The following is a 17853-nucleotide window of genomic DNA, read 5'->3' as shown; positions in this document are numbered from 1 at the left end:
ATTTTTATATAATGTAAAAATATATAATTTTTTCCCGGGTGTGATGCAGAATTGAAATTAAATAATTTCATAAATTCAATATAATAATAATAAGAAAAAGTTTATAAAATAAAAAATTAAATAAAATTATAAATTCAGTTAATATATCTTAATAATAATGATTTAATAATATTATAATCTTCTATTTAAGTTTATTAAATATTTGGTAAGTTTTATAAAATTTATGGAAAAAAACAAAAAAATATTAAATTGTTTATAACTTTGATTTCAGTTATATCAAAATGAATTTATCGTATAGTTATTGTTTAGTGGTGTTTTAAAATATTTTTAATAATATAAACAGTTTTATTTACTTTTTATAATAAATTATGTTGGAAACCAGGTTAACACTTAGAGGGGGTGAATCAATGTTAAGGCCAAGTTTAATAATTATTGTCAATTTCCAATTCAAATTACATGGAAACCAATCATGTAACTAGCATCATAAAACACCGCATGAATCATACAACAACAACATAAACATCATAATACACATATGCAACACATAAAGACACCAAATATACCTAAAAATACATAAAGGGAGAAAACCACAAATCTAGAGGGGGTGAACCAATGTTAAGGCCAAGTTCAATAATTATTGTCAATTTCCAATTCAAATTACATGGAAACCAATCATGTAACTAGCATCATAAAACACCGCATGAATCATACAACAACAACATAAACATCATAATACACATATGCAACACATAAAGACACCAAATATACCTAAAAATACATAAAGGGAGAAAACCACAAATCTTGTTTTGTTATGATCTAAATCTTAAGCCACCACTTCTGATTACATTAAGTTTTTGTGAGCACCGACTCACAGGAGGCACCAAACCCTAATATTTTTTAATTGGCACCAACCAACAAGAAGCACCGACTCCCTATTTTGTTTTTCTTGCATCAACAAACAAACACCAACCTCCTAATTATTTTCCTGGCACCAAATAGTAGGAAGCACCAACTTCCCTAATCATTTCTTAGATACCGACTTGAAGGAAGCACCCTCTTCCTAATTCGAAAGCCACTACTTGCAGGAGGCATCGACCTCCTATGTTGTTTCTCACAGACCCACCTGAAGGAAGCACCAATTCCCTAATACGCAAGAACTGACTTGTTGAACCATGCAGATCTCTTTTTCATCTCATTTTCAAACTAAGATCCACAAATTGTCTTGTTACAATCAACTTGTTGCTATATTTGCTTTGGCTCTCACTCGGTCTAATATATCACAACACAGTCAGCATACTCAGCCTCTATCCCTACTCTACTACTTACCTCATACTTAGATTTGATCACAACACTCAAATTTGAAACAACTCTCTTCTGTGCTACAAAAGGAAATCATTCCACTACGAAGCCTCACTCCTGACTCGGTCCACTCACACTTTGAGTCTCTAAACTCAACCAATAAATAGACTTGGATTCTATAGCTCATAGCTTCCTTAATATATTATTCAAACACACACAACATTACTTAGTCTTGTCCTGAACACACCAATGGGACAAACAACCTCTCATTCTTGGCACAATGGAATTTTGTTTGATCAATTACACATGGCTCAATGAGGAATTTCATCCATTCTCACATGACTTGATGATGAACTTCATTACTCAATACACACCTCGAGGGGTTACTTATCATATTAGATACAATCAACTAGATTATTTCCTTTAATTTATCAAAACTCATTATATTCTCATTACAATGCAACATCTTCCTTCCTCTCTTTAATGGGTTTACTACAACATGCTCATCAAAAAATCAATGGAAACACAAACGCCCTTACACAACTTAGAAGGAAATCTCCACCAAACATCACACAACTCGCGGAGAGAACGCATTGAATCACATATTGCTTGAGGTAGATTTTCAGTACACATAAAGCTCGAAAATGAATTGCATTTACATCATGCAAAGCTCAAGAAGAAGCTTCTATTAATAGACACAATCAACTCTACAATTATGCCTTCGATTTATTTGCATTAAATATGGTGCCTTTTGTTCAGTTGGTCAACATCATTAACAGGAAAAAAAATATGATTTTTCCGAACTACTACTAATTTTAATTTGGTGTTCAAAATTCCAAATTTGAGATAGTGTTGTGCCCTTAACCCTTTGGTTCTTTCTACATGTGACTCGGGAGCTAGGATCAAATGCTTAAGAAAAGAGTGCAATTATAAACCTCTTTCCCTTAAGTTTTAGAGCCTAAGCTTTATATGCCCAAGGGTTAGAACTACGCATTTCTAGTAGCGTTGCTTGTATAAACAACCCAAAAGCCGTTTAAGCCTTTTCTTGTCCCTAAAGCGCAAAAAATAACTTATACAAGAAAGGTCATACAAGTATTCCCCCTATCACAAATATTAATAATGTGCCATGTCACTAGTTGTCATCATCACTATCGCATGGCAGTATTTGAGTGGTGCCACAAGTCACTCAGATTCGATGCAATTGGCCACCTAAAATGGCCATTTCCACCTGCCACATGTCATGCTACCATGGTGCCACATCATCATGCTCTCAAAGTCATCACCACCTATCTAGAACTTGTCACTTTCATATTGGGTCACATTGGGCATATGTTACATCACTACTAATTGTCATCCACTTGTATCAATAAGGAGGGGGTTTCAGATTCCATGTTTTGCAATGCATTTCTTTGTTAACAAAAAAGTTCTCATGGGGTGAAAATTCATGTTATTTACCATGTTACCTATTCTATAGAATTTCTCTATCTAGCTCCTTTTGTCTTCATGCCGTGCCCATTTTTCCAACCATTGTAACCTTCCTCATCCACGAATTTCAGGTCATGACATGAAATTTCTCGACAGTCAACAAAAAATTTCATGTCCCTCGGCTTCTATTAATCATGCCATCACACCCATAGTTAAAACTTCTTCAACTCAAAATAAGTGTGGCAAGATAATGTGTCCTCTAGTTCTCATCCCATGCCACATGTCACTTGGTAAGTGGTGCCACATTTCACATGGATTTGTCCCACTTAGCCACTCGAAAATGTTTAATGTTCATGGCATGTGTCACTTGCGATGTCATGTCACTCGTTACCTATGTGCCAATTGGTTTCCACATCATATTTCTCTTCCAATCATGTGCTACCACCTTTCGTTACTTCCATGTCATCTTGTACATAGGGAATGTTGGGGGTCCTGCATTTTTCAGCTAAATCCTTCATTAATGTGTAGCTAATTTATGTCATTTACCCTATTTATGAAGTTCGTCTAGTGCCTTCCATCTCAGGCCCAAAACTTGATAAGAGCTCATCTCCAACTTAGTGCAACATGACATACTTCATTTAATGGTATATTTCTCATCCTGCAGGTTATGTCAATTGTGGTTCCCCTCTCCACTCCTTCATGACTTGTTTAACCAAACACCATGTGGTCCATTGTGAAATTATCAGTTAGATAATAGGAAAAAATCTCGTCTCGCACTTTTTTTCAACCTGAGGAACCCTCTAGTTTTGGAACCTTGTCAAAATTCAAACCTTCATAACACCTAATCCCTTAGGAGGTTGCCAAAGTTCCATACACCGCTAAAAGGTACCTTGGAGGGCTATCCAACTATGCACTTTGCATAAGCACTTGAGCTGATCCACTGTAATCAAAATCTCAGTCACAAACTCACTTTCTAAAATAACCTAATGCTAATTTGGTTAATATATCTCTCCATCTTTCACACCAATGATGAAGGGAAACATCTCTCTCTCTCCCCCATGTATCTAACCATATATTTCTAGTAAGACACATTTTAACCATTCCCAGCTATCAACCACAACGGTTTGTAATATTTTCCAAAGTAACCTACAAAAAAACCATTAGTAGTCATAGCTCATCTTGTTAGCTTTTCTTTTCAATTCTACCAAGAGAGAAATCTCTCCCTTTCAGATATCAATGTTAAGGGATAGAAATGGTTGTCAACAGAAAATATTCTTTTAGATGTTGATCCTCTCTAGAGTATTAGATATGCTATGTTTCCCTTGAACATATATTATCTTTCTTGACTATTCATCCAATTCTTAACACTCTGGCTACTAACATTATTCCTCTTGCGAGGATATAATAGGTTGTTGATGATAAAACCTTTCATTGAAATCAACTTCCATCTTAAATATTTGCTCACTTCTCCACTACTACAGTAAAATCATTCTCGTCCTTTTCTTATGGGAAGCCAATGGCTAATCACTCTATTTTATAATTCATCTCTGTACCAACAACTATACTGCAAATTCCACTACCATTGTGAATTCTCTTGTGATTGTTCACATTCTCCTTATGCCTATTCACCATCATCTCCATCTCTTCAAAGTCAAAGGCTCATTGACTCCAATGTTTGAGATTTTCTCCCCTTGAAAGTTTCACTCTCCATGGTTGCTCCCCTTAAAGAGTTGTCCTATATACAAAAGGTTGTTCTAGTTGAACTAAATAATACTAATTTACATAGAGATATCATTTGATAATCAAGGAGCCTGCAAAGTTATACCAATTGTTTACTTATACTCATGATTGCTAGGTTTAATCATATCTACTACTAAAATGAAATAAGAATAAATCATTTATGACGCGCAAAATTTTCATTTCCTGCCTTGCTTGAGCAAAATCCTTTTGAAGCCAATTGATGATGCTTGTTTCTGTGAATTGTGCAACTCCCCCTAAGGCTATGCACTCTCTTTCTTTTTGATTTCATGTCATACAACTTACCTCCTTTGCTTCTACTTGAGAGTTTTCCTTGTGCACCTATCTTTTCTTTTATGCCCTTTGACATATCACTCTTTTGTTGCGACTCATCTCCAATGATTACTCTCTATTTTATGTGACTTGGTATGTTATTGTGTACTCCTCTTGAGACCATGCTAGCTTCATTATCTCTTTTTTCTGCAATGCTACTATATAGAAATAAATGACTTCATCTCAGCAACAAAAAATGGGTGCGACTTTACCTTGAACATTTAGATGCCCCACTACGTATATATATATATATATATATATATATATATATATATATATATATATATATATATATATATATATATATATTATTGCATCTAACATATTTGGCTTCATTTTAAGCCTTCTTCTTTTCAATGAACAAGAACAAAGGATCTACTCCCCTTGAGTAGATTATCTTCCTTGTTTCTTCCATACATTTCTATTGTTCTCATTTGCTTGATAACATAAGTTAGATCTCAGATGATAATACAATAACCAATCAAATGGGAACTAGACCGAGTTCTTACTTTTTTAGAGGTGGCAAAAAAATCATCTGATTTTGAGAAGTGTTGATTCATAATACACCTTTTTTTTGGGGGCATATTTTGATACTTTAAATTTTTGTTACACATTCTTTTTTTATAAATGTTGGTGACTTTCATGCCAATTTTCTACCTTATTTTTTTGTCATATTTTTTACACTTTTTTTTTTGTTATGTCTTAAGTATGCACTTTTTTTTAATATTTGTTACTTAGAGATTTACATTTTAAAAAAAGAAGTCAAATATAAGAAAAAATTATATAAAAAACAACAAAAATTATATATATATATCCAAAAATAACCCATTAAACGATGAAAATTGAAACATAAAAAAAATAAAAAAAATATTAAAAGACATTTTTTAATAAAAAAATAAAAAATAAAAGAATATATATATATATATATATATATATATATATATATAATTGACCTGGACTCTGCCTCGCGACCCTTTGGTGTGTAGAAATTCCTTGTAGATTCAAATTGCTAATTGTAATTTATTAAAACAATGAACTGCTAATTATGTTGTACTGAAACAAAAGAAAACAAAAAACAAAAAATATTAAAAAAGACAATTGTTTTTATTAAAAAAAAACTAAAAACTAAAAGAATATATATATAACACTAAAAAATAATAAATAAAATCGACTTGCCACCCCGGTCCTGCGACCCCTTGCTATGTAGAAATTATTTGTAGATTCAATCTGCTAATTGTAATTTATTAAAACAATAAACATGAATCTACTCTACAAATTGCGGAAATAATTAACAATCGCAAAGTCATGAAGCATATAAGAGAATTATTTCAATCGACACAATACACAATGATTTTGTGGGGAAATCCAAAGAGGAACACCCTTTTTATCTATATATTCCATTAGTGAGAAAATATGAGAAGATTACAATGCTTTGCTCAAGCCCAAGCAACCTCTACACTATCTCTATCTGTCTCGCTCCTTCCTAACAAGCCCAGACCAATACTTAACCAATTTTATTTTTATGCTTGCTCAAGTCCCTATTTCCTTGCGTTGTTTCCTTTGGAATTAGCCCCTATTAATTAGGAAAATTACTCAATATGAATTGCGCAATCCTCATAGGCCTTCCTCTAATTGCATGCACCACCTTTATAATTTAGATGATATACATATGATAGTAGACTACCCTTGAACTCCAATCTCAATTGGGTAACTCTCATATTTGACATGCATGAGTTGTTCATGGTTGAATTATCAGTTAACTGGTTGAACACATGAAGAAGCACCCCACTGTTAGACCTCTTACTAGTTCCTCCATCAGTTGGGACTAGTTTAATTGACTTTAACTCAGTTAGACTGAATTAATTAATTACAACTCAAAATAAACTCAAGTAGTGCTTCTATAAAGTAGGAGACACTCTATATGACTCAAGTTAGACCCTCAAATCGAATTAACTGAGCCAACTGATGTAGGGTTACCCCCACTTTCACCCACAGTATGCATATACAATGCATAAGCACATCAGTTCCTAGAAATTAATTCTCTAAGGAGTCAAAATCTTCAATCATCAATGGTTAAGGCCCCCTTATTAACTCAACGGAAGCATTCATTACAATAGCCCAGTCTTTCGTTTCTTTCTATCGGAACTCTATCCACCCTTATAAACCTTAGTTTAAACCCATAAGCTACACCTTAGACCTTCCTAACATTGTTGCCACATATATATAACAAACCCCTCTTTAAACTTTGGTTAATTCAGAATTAACCCATAAAACCCTCTATCAACACTTTATTTTTGTTATAAATAAAAATACACATAAACATGCATAACTTACCTTTCCACCTTTTTTAAAGCCTTGCACAGTTTCCAAGGTTTCCCCTTTATCGTTGATCGCAATCGGGCTCTCCGCGGTCACATTAACACACACCTCCTCCGCATCCGATATGCAATTAACCTTCCTTTCGGATTTCAAATCATATAAAACTATGCTTATAACCATATCAGGTCCGCACTCATCCATCGCCCTTCCATTGTGCTCTCCATTCAAACTCCGATCAGCGATCAAATTATGACTGTCGATCTAGACTCGATCTGACGGTTGGACTTTCAACCGATCAACAAAACAGAATGACGACCCTTCACCGTCGATCTTCCTCCATCATATCCGACGATTAATATTGGTTTCGGGTAGACAACGAGCACAGGGATTAACTGCCTGATAAAGCGGTTTCCCCTCACCACCTTTGTGCTATGTGTCGAATGGTGAGTGGAATCGAGTGCTCACCCTTCCATACCACTTACCATTTAGACCTCGCTTGAAATACCACTTTCTTATATAAATCCACCTTTTCACCGACTATCTTCCGCTTTCTTTCACCGTGCGATGACCGTTGATCTATGAGATTGATGGTTCTCGTTCTTTGTCGCCTACACTGTTGATCTTCAAGATCCAATAGTTCCTATGTATCGACGACTTGCCTCTTTGTTCATCCCTTTGCCTTGACTTTAATTTATTCCTCGGTGTTTTTCCTGTGGGTTTGGCTTTTTCTTTAGGGTTTCAACCTTCTGCTTCCGCTGCTCAACTTCCTCTGAGCTTAACTTCTCCGCGAATTCTCACTTCGCTACCTCTCTAGAGCTCCACTCTGATTCTCTAATTGGATTCAAAGACGCATTATGATTCCTCTGAATCATTCTCTCCTCTATGTAGTTCTATAGAACTCTACCTGCAAGCTCTGTCACAGAATACACAATTTTCACGTAATTCAATCATTTAATATCCATTCACACATCTATGCAGTTCTAGAATAAACCTTTATATACATGAATATAAAAAACTGATTGCATATCGAGACTCTCTGTCTCATAGGCTTGATCTTCAATATCAGTGGCCTCCTCCCCTTTACTTTGCATGTAGGCTTACATTTATACCAGACAGGTTTTGTTGAACTAATTCTGGTTCAAATCCTAGATCTACTGAACTGACTCCTAGATGTCCTCTATGTCCACTTCTAACTTCAATTAATTCCTAAGAACTCTCTCTAGTTCCTCGAATCATGAAGCTACCTTTAGAGTTATAATTGGCTTCTAACTCTCTTGTCTTTATTAACCACTCATGTTCTTCTTTATTCGAGAGCATTTACAAACATCCTCACACATATAATTAATTCCTATTCTAATCACTTAAAAGCCTAAATATTACATTAATTTGAGACTTAGGAAACCAACTTCCTTAAAACACATGAACCCCCATGTCTACTAAAATAAAATGATTTTCCTTGGGTTGAATGCTCCTGCATTAGACTCCCAAAGTAGAAAATATTCATGATCTCCTGATCATGTGTCTTCATGTGGTGATAGGAAACCTCTAGGGTCCCAAAATTTAGTTTGTAACTATCTGAAAGCTCTGCACCTTTGTTGCTATTGTATGTTTGCTATTTTCTATTTCATCTTCCTCTCCTTGTCAATCAGGTTCAAATTTTGATTGATCATGTTCCCTGCTGCTATCATTTTCCTCTCTATGGCCTGTTTCATCATTAGCTTCCATAAGTCTTCAATCTCCATCTCCAATACATCCTTGGACTGGTCTATACTTTGCCACTTACTTCTGCCTCTTTCTCTTTGTTTCAGGTTATCACTGATGTCCACCAACTCTTCAATCTGATGTTCTTATTCTTGGAGTTATCGAATGCTTTCACTTACTCTTACTCTTCCCCTCATTTTTACTTGTTCTGTTATTCTTGCCGCCTTCCTTTCATCCTTACCCTCTTTCATGATTATTTTTGTTTGCACTGAATCATGACTTTCTGGCATTCTCTCCAGCAATTGAGCATCTTTGTTCCATGGATTGAGTTCTTCCACATAATCTTCTTCTTTCATCTTTATTTGGCTTCTCATCAGTGCCAAATTTATTTCAACATCTGCAACAAAACTTGCACTCACAAAACACTTGTTAAAATAAAAAACATAAAGCTTCTGTGTCTTATCTTTGGCAACAATTCAGTTTGTTGCTCTGTTTCTTTCTTCTCTGTCAGCACATTAGTATGTTGTTTTGAATTCTCAAAAGAATTCACGAGACTGTCAACTAGTCTCTCCCCCACATCATCTGCTCTAATGATGTCTTCCTGCTCTTATTCACTGTAGTGAACTCCTTCTTTTGTAATCACACTATCATACTCTGAATTTTCCAAAAGATATTCCAGCAAGGCAATTTCTTTGTGATACGTCATAAGTACTTCATCATCACTTATAATTCTTGCATTTACAAATTATCAATTTGAAAATCACAATGTTCAACAGTCTTAACTGTTGGTTCACTTATCAGCTCTTCAAACTGAATTTCATGTCCTTCTTTCACAAGAATTTCTTCCTATGTTGTCACAATTTCAAATATCAATACATTATTAAGTTATTTCTGCTGCAATAAATCACTGCTTCTCTCATTTAAGGGACATTCTCCATCCTCCTTTACTTCAAAGTTTTTATCTTCTGAAAGATACTCTTCCATACTTTTGATAGTTTCAGAATATTTCTCATCCTCTACAAAACACTTCTTTGTTAGTGTTCCTTCTCCCAAGGTTAAATCCTTTGCATAGGGTTCTTCCTTCTTAACATCTTTCAGTAGATGTCATTCTTTCTTGCTGACTGTCTCAATAGTTTACATGGCTATTTCCACTATGCCTATCATCATAGTGAACTGATGATCCTTTATTATCTTTTCAGCTAACATAGTCTCTTCTTCAAGTTTGACTTTAATCTCTTATTGTTTACCTTCTCCAAGAGCTATATTTGTCTCACCATCTACATTAATATTCTCCTTCGTTTTTTCTGCATCCACAGACAAACTATCAGTCTTAAAAACATAAGACACTGTGGTCCCACTTGATGTTTCAACCATCATATCTCCTTGTTGTTCTAAATCCTTCATATGATTCAGAAATTCTTCGATGGTCTCCTCTTTAATCTCCTCAAACCCTTCACTTGGTTGCTTGATATATTTATCTAACTGTATATGAGACCTATCTATCTCATCTTCTTCCAGAACAGAATTTAGATTTTGCTTGTATTCTTCCTCCCTTATGACAATATCAGCAAATTGTTCTTGCAAACATACACAAATTTTCAGATTTAAAACCATGTGGCCATTTGGCCTCACTTGAAATTTCAGTCTTCAAGTCTTCATCTTCTCTTAGAACTTCACCCTGTTCTGCTTCACAAATGGACACTTCCATTTTCATTTCCAACTCAGTTTCTTTGAGTTCTTCCATCAACAACCTTACTTGCCTCTATTGTAGCCTTCTCTGCAACTTATGCCACTTCACTGGCTTCTTCCTCAAGACCCAACCTAGTCTCTGGCTTTCCTCAAGTATTCTCCTTAATGCATCGAGTTGTTCTTTGAACTCTACAATCTCTTTGTCAATTTCCTCTTAACTCATCCTCTTGCCATTTTCCTTGGCGTCCTCTTTCTTCATCTTTCTTCTGTTGTGGTCTTCCTCAGAACCTCTACTATGACTATCAATAGCCATCTTCTTCTTCTCTATCTTCATGAGCTCCTCACTCACCAACTATGAGTTGCATTAAAGCCTCTGCAACAACAAGTCCTCCTTGTTGCAACTTACCTCACCAAGATTTCCTCTGTACTTGGTCTTTTCGCAAGCCCTTGGTTCTCTATCTCTGGAACCTCCTTTGAGCACTTCTCGCTGCTCCTTCTAGGCTTCAACTCATCTGCACTTCTCAAGAACACAACTGTTCTCTTGTATTTCAATCACAATGAAATACTTGGTTCTAACCACCTCTTTTTTCACTTAGAAAGTCTTACCAGCTTCCTTCATCCCTTGGCAATTCTACCCACATCCTCTGTGGAATTGCCTTTGTGATCTGCAACAATCCCTCTGCAGTAACAAGTCTCCTTCTTGCTACATATGCCTCACTAAGTTTCTCTCCTTTGAGCTCAGTCTTTAACATCTTTCTGGTTCTTTCCTTTGGAATCAATTGAACACTCCTTGCTCTAGATTACTCAACCTTCACACCTTCTTATGTTGTCACCTGCATATCAATGTATAAACACACATTCTCAAATCAAAACAGAACATATCATCTCACCTTCAAGATTTCAGCATGATCTTGTTCCACCATTCCACCTGTACCTTGAATGGATTGTACTTTGTTTCTTGCATCTGCAAGTTCTGCTACACATCACCTCTGCGTCTCTACTTTCTGTCAGATTACAATCTGATCCTTCCTTGCCTGCATAAACATCTTTGACACATAACTTTGTTCTCAATTCTTTCACATATAATTTCTCTATTTCGTTTTAACACCAATTATTTCAATTACAATTCTTCTCTAATATCAAATGATGTAGGGTTACCCTCGCTTACACCCACAATAGGCATATACAATGCATAAGCACATAAATTCTAGGAAACTAACTCTCTAAAGAGTCAAAATATTCAACCATCAATGGTTAAGACCCCCTTATTAACTCAACAGAACCATTCATTACAATAGCCCAATCTTTCATTTCTTTCTATCGAAACTCTATCCACCCTTATAAACCGTAGTTTAAACCCATAAGCCGCACATTAGGCCTTCATAACATTGTTGCCACATATATTTAACAAACCCCTCTTTAAACTTTGGTTAATGCGAACTTAACCCATAAACCCCCTATGGATGCTTTATTTCTATTACAAATGGAAATACACATAAACATGCATACCTTACCTTTCTGTCTTTTTTAAAGCCTTACACAGTTTCCAAGGTTTCCCCTTTATCGCTGATCGCAATCAGGGCTCTCTGCGATCACATTAACACACACCTCCTCTGCTTCCAATATGCAGTTAACCTTCCTTTCGGATTTCAAATCATATAAAACTGCGCTTATAACCATATCAGGTTCGCACTCATCCATCGCCCTTCCATTGTGCTCTCCATTCAAACTCCGACAAACAATCAAATTATGATCATCGATCTAGACTCGATCCGAAGGTTGGAATTTCAATTGATCAACAAAATAGAAATATGACCCTTCACCATCGATCTTCCTCCATCATATTCGACAATTAATATTGGTTTTGGGTAGACAACGAGCACGTGGATTAACCGTCTCATAAAGCGGTTTCCTCTCACCACCTTTGTGCTACCTGTCAAATGGTGAGTGGAATCGGGCGCTCACCCTTCCATACCACTTACCATTTAGACCTTGCCCAAAATACCATTTTCGTATATAAATCCGCCTTTTCACCGACTATCTTCCGTGCTCTTTCACCATGCGATGATTGTTGATCTATGAGATCGATGGTTCTCGTTCTTTGTCACCTACACCGTTGATCTTCGAGATCCAATGGTTCCTATGTATCGACAACTTGCCTCTTCGTTCGTTCCTTTGCCTTGACTTTAATTCATTCCTCAGTGTTTTTCCTATGGATTTGGGTTTTTCTTCAGGGTTTCGATCTTCTACTTTCACTGCTCAACTTCCTTTAAGCTTAACTCCTCTGCGAATTCTCACTTGTCTACCTCTCTAGATCTCCACTCTGATTCTCCAATTGGATTCAAAGATGCATTATGATTTCTCTGAATCATTCTCTCCTCTACGTAGTTCTATAGAACTCTGCCTGCAACCTCTGTTACAGAATACACAATTTTCACGTAATTCAATAATTTAATATCCATTCACACATCTATGCAGTTCTGGAATAAACCTTTATATACATGAATATAAAAAACTGATTACATATCGAGACCCTCTATCTCTGTCTCATTGGCCTGATCTTCAATATAAGTGGCCTCCTCCCTTTTACTCTACCCGTAGGCTTATATTTATACCAGAAAGGTTCCGTTAAACTAATTCTGGTTAAAATCCTAGATCTACTGAACTGACTCCTAGATGTCCTCTATGTCCACTTCTAACTTCAATTAATTCCTAAGAACTCCCTTTAGTTCCTCAAATCATGAAACTACCTTTAGAGTTATAATTGGATTCTAACTCTCTTGTCATTATTAACAACTCATGTTCTCTTTTATTCGAGAGAATTTACAACCATCTTCACAAATGTAATTAATTCCTATTATAATCACTTAAAAGCCTAAATATTACATTAATTTGAGACTTAGGAAACCAACTTCCTTAAAACACATGACCCCCCATGTCTACTAAAATACAATGATTTTCCTTGGGTTGAATGCTCTTGCATGACCAACTAAGTCAAATTAAATTATTTAACTCGTACAATTTATCTTGTCATATGGAATTACAATTTTATTTCTAATTTAATTCAAGGTTTAGTCCACATGTTTTCACCGAACGATAATTACCTACATGATTAAGCCAAGACACAGGGGCACCCAAAGCCCCAATTATCCAATCTCACCTCGCAACTACCTACGCTAAATCACCCATTGATCATCCAAGTTAGTTCCCAATAACACCCAGTGGATACAACAATTAGCCCTATTACCAACTGCCCGAAGTGATCGAATCATGCCCAGTTAGTTATACCTGATGCAATTCACCTTACGAACAAAGTTCAGCAGTTGTAACACCCAATTGCTCCCAACAGATCTCAACAGTGCAACTGAAGTCTAGGAAAAAATTAAATTAGGTTTTTCTTGTTGCATTTTTAACACTCCCTCTCAATAAGAAAGGGATTATTGATACCCCAATTCTGCCTCTATGGAACTCGAATTTTCCTCTTGACAATGCCTTAGTCAAGATGTCTGTATCCTGTTCATCTATAGGAATGTACTTCAACAACATGATTCTACTATGCACACAATATCGTATATGGTGATACCAGATGTTGATATGCTTAGACCAATCATGAAAAACTAGATTCTCAAAGAGTTTGATACAACTATGATTGTCATAGTAAATATGCTGACCAAATAACCAAACAAGGATCTTCCTCATCCAGATAGCCACACAAGATACTTAACTAGTAGCCATGTACTCTGCTTCTGCCGAACTGAGTGCAACTGATCTATGCTTCTTTTTGTACCAAGAAACTGTTGTTGACCCAATACTGAAGATTCCTCATGATGTGATTTTCTTGTTGGATGGTATTCCTACCCAATATGCATCTATGAAGGTTTGAAGCTTCACTCCCTCTGTTTGTCTTTACCAAAGACCAAACTGGGTGGTGCCTCTGAGGTATCTCAACACATGTTTAGTTGCTTTCTAATAAAGTTTGGTTGGCTTAACCATTGCTTGATTAAGTTGGTTAACTACAAAACATATGTCTGGTCGTGTTTTCACCAAGTACATAAGTGAACCCACAAGCTATCTATAAATAGTAACCTCCACTACTTCACTTAAAGTAACATCTTCCTTCCTCCAATTTCCTGCTAGAGGAGTCTCCATGGGTTTGTTGCTCTCCATGTGGAAATTTTTAGTATCTCGTTGGCATACTTTCCTTGAGAGATAAACAATTCCTTATCTTCCTACCATACTTACTTCCACACTAAGGAAATAATGCATGAGCCGTAGGTCGTTCATTTTGAATTATCTTTCAAGATCCTCTTTGTAAGATTTTACTAGCTTCTCATCACCTATTAGAATTAAATCATTGACATATAATACTATAATCAACAATTTAACTTCAACCATAATACTGTAAAGCTTTGCATTTGCTTCAACTTTGGTGAAGTCCAACCTGGTGAAATAGATGTTGATCCTGGGGTACCAAGGACAGGGTGATTGTTTTAATCCATATAATGCTCGCTTGAGTTTGTACACAGGTGACTCTTTGTTGAAGGTATAAATTCTTATGGTTGCTCAATGTACACCCCTTCCTCAATAACTCCATTGAGTAATGTTGTCTTCACATCCATTTAATGTATCTTCCATCCCATGTGCGATGAAACTGCTAGAATATATCTGATTGAAGAGTACCTTTCTACTTTAGAAAAAGTCTCCTCGTAATCAATTCCCTCCACCTGAGAGAACCCTCTGGCCAAAAATCTAGCCTTATGTTTCTCCACACTCCCATCTGCTACTTGCTTTACCTTGTAAATCCATCTGGAACTTACCATTGACTTGTCTGCAGGTCTTGGGACCACTTCCCAAACACTGTTTTTGATAATGGAGTCATACTCCTCTACCATGAAATCAACCCATACTAGTTGCTGCATTGCTTCCTCGAATGAGAATTGCTCAATCTCTACATTCTCGCTCATCAAAGCCATGTAGCGAGTGTACCGATCTGGTGACCTCCTCTTCCTGCACTGTGATGTGTGTGCTCCGACATTCTCTCTAGCATCATGCATCAATATGCCAGCTTCTTTGGTGCTTCCTTCCATCTCAATAAGTCTCTGCATGAGTGGGTGCTTTCACTCTCTACTCCTCTGCATGTGGCTGCTCCACGTAATATTGAGTTTCTTCCTTTGGAGCTAAAATCTCCTCATCTCCGTGCAACTGAAGCTCCCTCTCAAGGGAACATCTGATGGCCTTCTCTTCATTGAGCTTCACATATCTATGAATCACTGTCATCCTATGAGATGGAAGGTACACACAATAGTTGTGAGGTGTATGAGTGTACCCCGCACATATGCCCAACTTACATGTTGGCTCTATCTTTTTCCTTGCATCCTTGGTAACATGACAGTAAACTAATGAACCAAAGATCCTGAAGTGTTCCACATCTGGTTTCTTACCTGAAAAAACTTCTTCTGGTGTAATCATCCAGAGAATCTAATGAGGACCCTTGTTCTGCACATACATAGTCATGTTGCATGCTTCAACCCACAAGTGAAACGATAGGCCCTTACCCTGTAACATCGCTTGTGTAGCTCCCAAAATAATTTTTTTCTTCCTTTTAGCCACCCGATTCTATTATGGGTTATGCGGTCATAAATTAATTCCTAAGAGCCTTCACTTTCCTACTAGTGTCTTTCTCAACATGTCCATTCAAAAAATTTAGAGAACATCTGATATTTCTTCTACATGAAGAAAATACAATACTTACATGAGAAATCATCTACAAATATTACATAATACCTGTGCTTGGCGTTGGAGGCTATTGAGAACGGTCCACACACATCTGAGTGATCTCTTTCAAGGATTGCTTGCACTCGAATATCCTTATCATGAAAGGTGTCTTTGGTGTACTTCCTCAATGTACACCCTTTGCATGTATCTCTCTGCTCTAGTCTACCCTTGGGAAGTCCCATAGAAATTTGCTGCATGATATTCAAAGCTTTGTGGTGCAAGTGACCCAATATTCTATGCCACAATTCACTAATGTCTCAGCTTTTCACCTTCAATGTTTTTGTGCTCAAAGAAACACAGTCTTCTAGATCTAATTTGTAGAGGTTCTTCATCCAAACCCCAATCTGCTTCAATTGTCTTAAGGCGATGTGACGAAGGAAAGCCTTTCATTTGCTAAATATCACATCGTAGCCACAGTCCTCCAATAGAGAAACTAAAACCAAATTCTTCTTCAGACCTAGAATATAAGTGACATATTTTAATGTGAGAGGAGAGCCAAACTCTCTCTTAAAAGTAACAATACCGATTCTTGTCGCGCTATACCTTCCATAATCTCGCATTTCAATGTGCATCTCGATGTTGTTCTCCTCCAAGTCACTGAAGAATTCTTTGTTGCCGATCATATGGAATGAGGCTCCACCATCGAGATACCACACACTACCCATCGTCGATGTCACCATGCAAGAAATGAGGGTGAAATCCAACTCAAACTGTGACGCAAGAGCTTCACCTGTCACTCCCCCTAAGGGCTTCTTGTTAGCCTTCTTGTGCAGAAAATTCATGGCATAGCATCCCAGCTCATTACAGTGAAAGCCTTTAATCTTCGACAAGTCCTTATTGGCACCTTGAATGTAATATGATTTGGAATGAGATGACTTACCTTTCTCTTTCGCTGCCTTTGCAACTAAGGCATAGTTCTCCTCATCATCATGCTTGGATGAGGATCCATCTCTGGCATTCCACAGAATCTCTTCTTGCACCAATTTACCTTCAAAATAAAAGTTTGAAGGCACATAAGTTCTCTTGGTAAGGCCTAGAAGTGCTAGGCTGACCAAATCATCTTTAGTAGCCGTAACACCAACACTTCCAAACTCATACCAACATTGGGTGAACTTGGTCAAGTACTTTGGTATTGTGTTGCTCTTCTCCATCTTGATTTTCCTAAGCTTGTCCTTTAGTGCCAACTTCTTGTGGTCATTGCTATTCCAAAATAGGTTTGTCAAGGCATTCCACATTGCATATGGAGTCTCCTTCCCATGGAGGTTTGAGACAATATGATCTCAAACTCCTTATAGTATTATCCTTCTCGCCTTTGAAACACATTTCTTCCACTCTTCCAGGTCTTGAGCATCTGTTGTTGGAGGCTTAGAAATATCAGTGTTTATGAATTCCTTCAACCTGTTGTCTTCCAACACTGCCTCCATCTTGTCCTTCCAAGAAATATAGTTTGATCTACCCTCAAGCGCATATTCGAGTCTCAATTTGTAGAACGACCTCCTGCTAGATCTAAAGAATGATACTGCAAATTCAATTTCACCTGCAAAAAACAAACTCGTATTCTCCTCTTCTAGAGTG

The sequence above is a fragment of the Pinus tabuliformis genome, chromosome 9 (assembly GCF_031772625.1).
Source record: "Pinus tabuliformis cultivar Carrire ecotype Pingquan chromosome 9, CPIR1, whole genome shotgun sequence".
Taxonomy (NCBI): Eukaryota; Viridiplantae; Streptophyta; class Pinopsida; order Pinales; family Pinaceae; genus Pinus; species Pinus tabuliformis.
The sequence above is the reverse complement of the archived record's forward strand: the minus strand, read 5'-3'. Positions refer to the sequence as shown.